Here is a 5,916-nt window from a genome sequence, read left to right as displayed (position 1 = left end):
AACGGCCCCACCTTTGACTCTGGAGTGTGTTTCTGCCTACACCTGCTGCCCAGGAGGGCACAGCAAGCCTTGTCCTGCAGGGACTCTGCTCAGGGCCTCACACCCGCCCCTGCCCTGCCCTCCAACCCCTTCCCCATCGCCCTGGAGGCTGCACCTCTGCTGGAGTCCTGGGCATCTGGGAGGGGAGGATGGGGCACCCCCTGCAGGGACGGGGCCATAGTGCTGAGGTCCCACATGGCCCTGCTGGTCCTACATGCCCCGCTCCTCGAAGCCCTGACCCCTTCTTTCCCCACACACTCTGCCCGTGCAGCTCTGGCTCAAACCCAAACCCCTACTTAGCGCAAACCTGACCCCAGGAAGCTCCCCAGAACACGGAGCCTCCTTTAAGTCTTCTCGGGGGTGGGGGAGGGGAGTTGCCCCTGTGACCCAGACACCTGCAGCTTATATAAGCTGCTCCAGCCCACCCCCCCCACCCCGGGATCCCAGCTCTTCTACCAGAGAGAAGACAAAGAGTAGGTTGAGGTGGGGGTAGAGGAGGGGCTGGGACAGCGTGGGGAGGGGTGAGCCGCAAACCAGGGCAGCGTCTGCAGAGCAAGGACTGAAGGAGCCCAGCTGGGGGGTGGGGGCTGCCCTCGGCCACCAGGAGCCCCAGGTGGAGCCCTGAGTGGCAGACTGTCGGGCACAGGGCCTGGAATCTGCCTTTTGCCTTTGGGAGTCCCTGGGCAAGTCCTGCTGGGCCTCAGCCTCCTCCTCAGTAAGAGGAGTGGTCCATCACTTCCTGGAATCCTGGGCTGGTTTGTGAGAGCGGCCAGGTGGAGGGGCGGGGAGCCTGGTGCACCAGGCCCCACCCGCTTAGCTCTGTATTGGGTTTCCTTTGATGAGAGGTTGGAACACTGCGGGTCTGGATGAGCGGAGACCCTGCCCCCTCCCACACCCCCAGCCTGAGAGTACCTGGGATGGGGACAGGGAGAGCAGGGCTTCCTCTTGGTTGCCCTATTTGGGCATTTTTCAAGGACTTTTTTCCAAGTGTCTCCTATGCAGCCTCTGACTTCCAGGGAAGTGGGGGAGGGGCAAGCAGCTGTAATCACTGGCACCCCTTACGTGACCTCCAAGCATTTAAGGCTCCGGCGTCAAGGGAGCCCAGGGACAGGACTGGGTCCCACGTGCTGAGGCTGGAATTGCGCGTCTTTTTTTTTTTTTTTTTGGCCGCATCACTCGGCTTGTGGGATCCTAGTTTCCCGACCAAGGATCGAACCCGCGTCCCCCGCATTGGAGGTGCAGAGTCTCAACCTCTAGACTGCCAGGGAAGTCCCCTGGAATTGGGCTCTTGAAGATGCCTCAGAGTGGCCTCCAGAGAAAAGGGGAGGGTGACGATGGTGCCACATTTACTGCTGGGGTCCCCCCTGCGAGGGCCATGGGCAGGGGGCTGAGCCTGGAGATCTGGGCAGTGGGATATGAGGCGGCCCTCTAGGACCCCTCGCTTTTCTAACTCGGAGGTGAGAGGCTGGGAGAAATGAGGAGAAAGGGCCTGGCAGGAGGGGGAGGCCTGCAGACCTGGGGACACCCGAGGCCTCCTGTGAGGTATAACCCGACCCCTCTGAGTTGTGGGACGCGGGCATCTGAGGTCCTAACCCTGGCCTGTTCCTCCACCTCTCAGGGCCCCGTCCCAGCCCCTTCACATAAGGCTCTGAGGCTGGGCCTCAGGTCAGGCCTGTGGCCATGGCCTTCACAGACCCGCTGGACACCCTGGGTGGCGTGGGTGGCTTCCAGCTGGTCTGCACGGCCCTGCTGCTGCCCTGCAGCCTGCTGGCCGGCCACAACTGAACTTCACGGCCGCCGTGCCCCGCCACTACTGCCAAAGGCCCGCCAGCCACACTGCGGCCACTGTCAATGGCTCGGGGGCCCGGCTGAGGGCCACCGTACCCCTGGACCTGCTTGGGGCCCCCTGAGCCATGCCAGCACTTCATGCAGCCTCAGTGGGCCCTCCTGGGCCCCAACACCTCCGTCCACAGGACGGCCACCAAGGGCCGCAAGGACGACTCAGTCTAGAACCACAGTGTTTTCCTGTCCACCATGGTGATGGAGGTCGGGGTGGGGGAGGGGGCGGGGTGGGGGGCCGTGGGGCTGCTGCCCGAGGCCGAGGCTAGAGCGTCCCTCCCTTCCCCGCGGTGGGATCTGGTGTGTGAGGCCCGCGCCCTCTGAGACCTGGCTCAGTCCGTCTACATGACCGGGGTGCTGGTGGGCGCCGCGGGTCCCAGCCTCCCGCGCCTCTTCATTAACTTTTCTTTATTAAAGTTTGTGTATTTTAAAATAGATAATACATACAATACATTCACAAGGTTCAAAATTCCTGAAGGTACAAGCGGGTTTGCAAGGAAGCGTTCTCCCCGCTGCCTCACACTCCAGTAATTTCTACAGGGCAGCCTGGTTTCCATGTATCTTACAGAGATTTTTTATGATTTTATACAATCTAGGTGAACATGTACATGTGCTCCATCCCCCTTTTCTATACAAATGCTGACACACCCATGCATGGTTTTGTATCTGGCTTTTAACCTCATTCGTGGTCTCTGCGTATTCCTTCAGAAAAAGCTCTCCTGTCCTCCCTGTATCTGGGCTGCATCCCACTGTGCAGATGAGCCACAGCTGACCAAAAGAGCCCCTGAGGGGGGCTTCCCAGGTGGCACAGTGGTTGAGAGTCCGCCTGCCGATGCAGGGGACACGGGTTCGTGCCCTGGTCCGGGAAGATCCCACATGCCGTGGAGCGGCTGCGCCCATGAGCCATGGCCGCTGAGCCTGAGCGTCCAGAGCCTGTGCTCCGAAATGGGAGAGGCCACAACAGTGAGAGGCCCGCATACCAAAAAAAAAAAAAGAGGTATATTCCTTTTAAAAAAAGAAAAAATTATTTATTTGGTTGCGCCAGGGCTTAGTTGCGGCACGCGGGCTCCTCAGCTGCGGCATGCAAACTCTTAGTTACGGCATGCATGCAGGATGTAGTTCCCTGACCAGGGATCAAACCCAGACCCTCTGAATTTTAACCAGGGAAGTCCCTTGGGAGGCTTTAAAAGGAAGGGAGTCAGTGTTCATTCAGGAGACGTCAAAGCAGGGAAACATTATGGATAACTTTATTGTATTTTCAGTGACGTGACAAAGTTTCTTCAATGATGGATTTCCTTCCCCAAATGCTGGTCTCCACACCGGACTGGAAGCCCCGATAGGGCTGTGTGCCCAGAACATAGTAGAACGTTTACATGGCAGCGTGCAGGAGCAAATTAAAGAACAAATGAACTTGTGAAGGTAAGGAAGGCAGGGCATCTACACTTGAGAGAAGAAAGAAGGGGGAAGAAGACAGAGCAACACCAGACAGAGTGGGGAGGAGAGAGGTGAAGGAGCCGTGTCAGGAAAGCTGAGACAAGAGGAACCAACCAGAAGGGAGTGACCAGTGGAGGACAAGCGTGGGCGAGAAGACAGTCCATGCAGTGACCATGATGTCCAGGTGGGGTCAGGAGACCAGTGAAGCAGAACTGGTTCCTCCAAGGTCAGATTATCTACTCTCAAGCTTAACAACTCCAGACCAAAGGAAGCCCACATCACACTGCCTCCCCTGCGGTGTTAAGGGCCATGAGATGTTTCACCTGAGTTTGTTCAGAATCATATTGGGGGCCTTGCCTCTCATGTCCACCTGGGAGGAGCTGGAGTGGTGAAATCAGACCTGCATTCTCCCTTGACGCCCCCCGGCCTGCCTAGGGCCAACAAGAATTACTGTCACCTTTTCTAGAAGTCTCTTCTCTTTTGTTCCATCTCCACTGACTCACACAGCTCGGGATGGCTGGGAGGGATGGTAGGAGTTTCTCAGTAAGTGGTTTGGGAGCAGATGCTGGGCCCTGCTAGGAGAGAACCCACTGCCACATTCTATTTTTCCACTTCTCCTCCCTCTAGGTTCCTGGGTCTGTGCCAGCATGTCCTACAGAGAAGCAAGACCTGGGGCCCAGAAGCACTTACAGAAGTGCTGCCGCTGGACAAAGAACTTCTTTTCTGAAAGACGTTGACATCGCTTTCAAATATATTCATGTGTATTTCCTCCAAGGATATTCTCCTGGATGACCGCACTGTAACCACCACAGTCAGAAAGTTAGTGTTGCTATATGACTACCATTTCACCCTCAGACCTCATTCAAGTTTCCCTAGTCCTCCCCAACCATGTCCTCTAAAGCAAGAGGATCGGGTTCAGAATCGCAAATGGCATTTAGCTGTTGCTTCTCTTTCAGGAGTAGGTCCTTTGCTCTTTGACTTTCGTGACTCCGGCAGTTACACAGGGTTTTATAATTGGAAGAACTAATAAGACTCCACAAAGCACACTTATTTAAGGCTTTCATAAGACCAAGGACAGGGGCTTCCCTGATGGTCCAGTGGTTAAGACTCTGCTCTTCCAGTGTAGGGGGCTCGGGTTCAATCCCTGGTTGGGGAGCTAGGATCCCACATGCCATGCGGTGCAGCCAAAAAAAAAAAAAAAAAAAAAAGACAGAGGATACAATACAGCAGGAGGAAGAAAATACAGGCGAACATCAGGAAGGGCCAGGGCACCCAGGCGCACCTCCCAGGGTCCTCGCAGCCCCCAGGGTGTCATTCATCCCTGCATCACAAGCCATTGGATGGATGTGAGCTATCTCGATCTCAGGGAGGCCAAGTACAAGTTTGCTGAGGGGTCTTTTCTATCCCACTGGTCACAGCCCAAATCAGGTGCAGACCATGAACCTACAGTTTTCAATAAACAATGCAGACAAGCTGGTAGAAGCTGCTCCAAGAGGAGGTTCAGGCTTGACCAGCACATTATAAATTACGGTCTGGTACACGGGCTTCTTCAGTGACCTGTCCAGCGTTCTTCTTGACAGTCCTTGTCCAAGCAAACATGAGATGGAAACAACTGGACTTGTTTTAGTTTGTGGGGAAACGGTGACATTGGGGAAGGGGAGGCGAGAGACAGCCTCTCTCACGAGATAGTCAAGTGGAGTTTCAGACTTCTGGACAATAAGAATTCAGAACTCCTCAGCCCATCTCATTTTTCTCAATTTCTTTTTTTTTTTTTTTGCGGTACGCGGGCCTCTCACTGTTGTGGCCTCTCCCGTTGCGGAGCACAGGCTCCGGACGCGCAGGCTCAGCGGCCATGGCTCACGGGCCCAGCCGCTCCACAGCATGTGGGATCTTCCCAGACCGGGGCACGAACCCGTGTCCCCTGCATCGGCAGGCGGACTCTCAACCACTGCGCCACCAGGGAAGCCCTCAATTTCTAATCTCATCAAATAATTATGAGTGCTGGTCATAGGCTCGGGATGTTAAAGATTAAGATGAAAAGAAAATGCCTGTTTCTAGGGTTCAAGTTACTCATCCCCAAGATCTTTCTTTCATTAATCACGAGACCAGATACTGTTTGCAGAATGGTCTGAATGTCTGGTGTAGCCTGGGGTCAGCCCCGTGACCCAGTTGGGTTTATGCCCGAGTTTGTTGGAGCAGCGTAGCAAAGGAGCACCTGACTAACCCCGTTCAAAAAAAATCCTTCTATGTAAAAATAGAACATTCACAAAGGAGACAATACCAATAGGAAGTAAACAGAGGAAAAGATTCCACATCAGTCATAATCAGAGGAATGCAGTTAAAACCAGGAGATGCCCTGTTTCAAATATTTAAGGAAACATTTTCAAACATGGTAATGTCAATGCATAGTCAATGCAGGAGATGTACGGGTAGCAAGGAGGAAACTCCTGCAACCTTTCTGGAAGTTTCTTTGGCATTCTAGATCATGAGTTGGAAAAATGTTCACATTCTTCTAAGCAGCAATGACATTTCCCAGACTCTGCCCTAAAAAAATAAGCTGAAATACGGACAAAGTTTATTTACAAGGATATTCATCATCCTGCT

Source organism: Stenella coeruleoalba (assembly GCF_951394435.1).
Source record: "Stenella coeruleoalba genome assembly, chromosome: 8".
Taxonomy (NCBI): domain Eukaryota; kingdom Metazoa; phylum Chordata; class Mammalia; order Artiodactyla; family Delphinidae; genus Stenella; species Stenella coeruleoalba.
Note: the sequence above shows the minus strand (reverse complement) of the source record.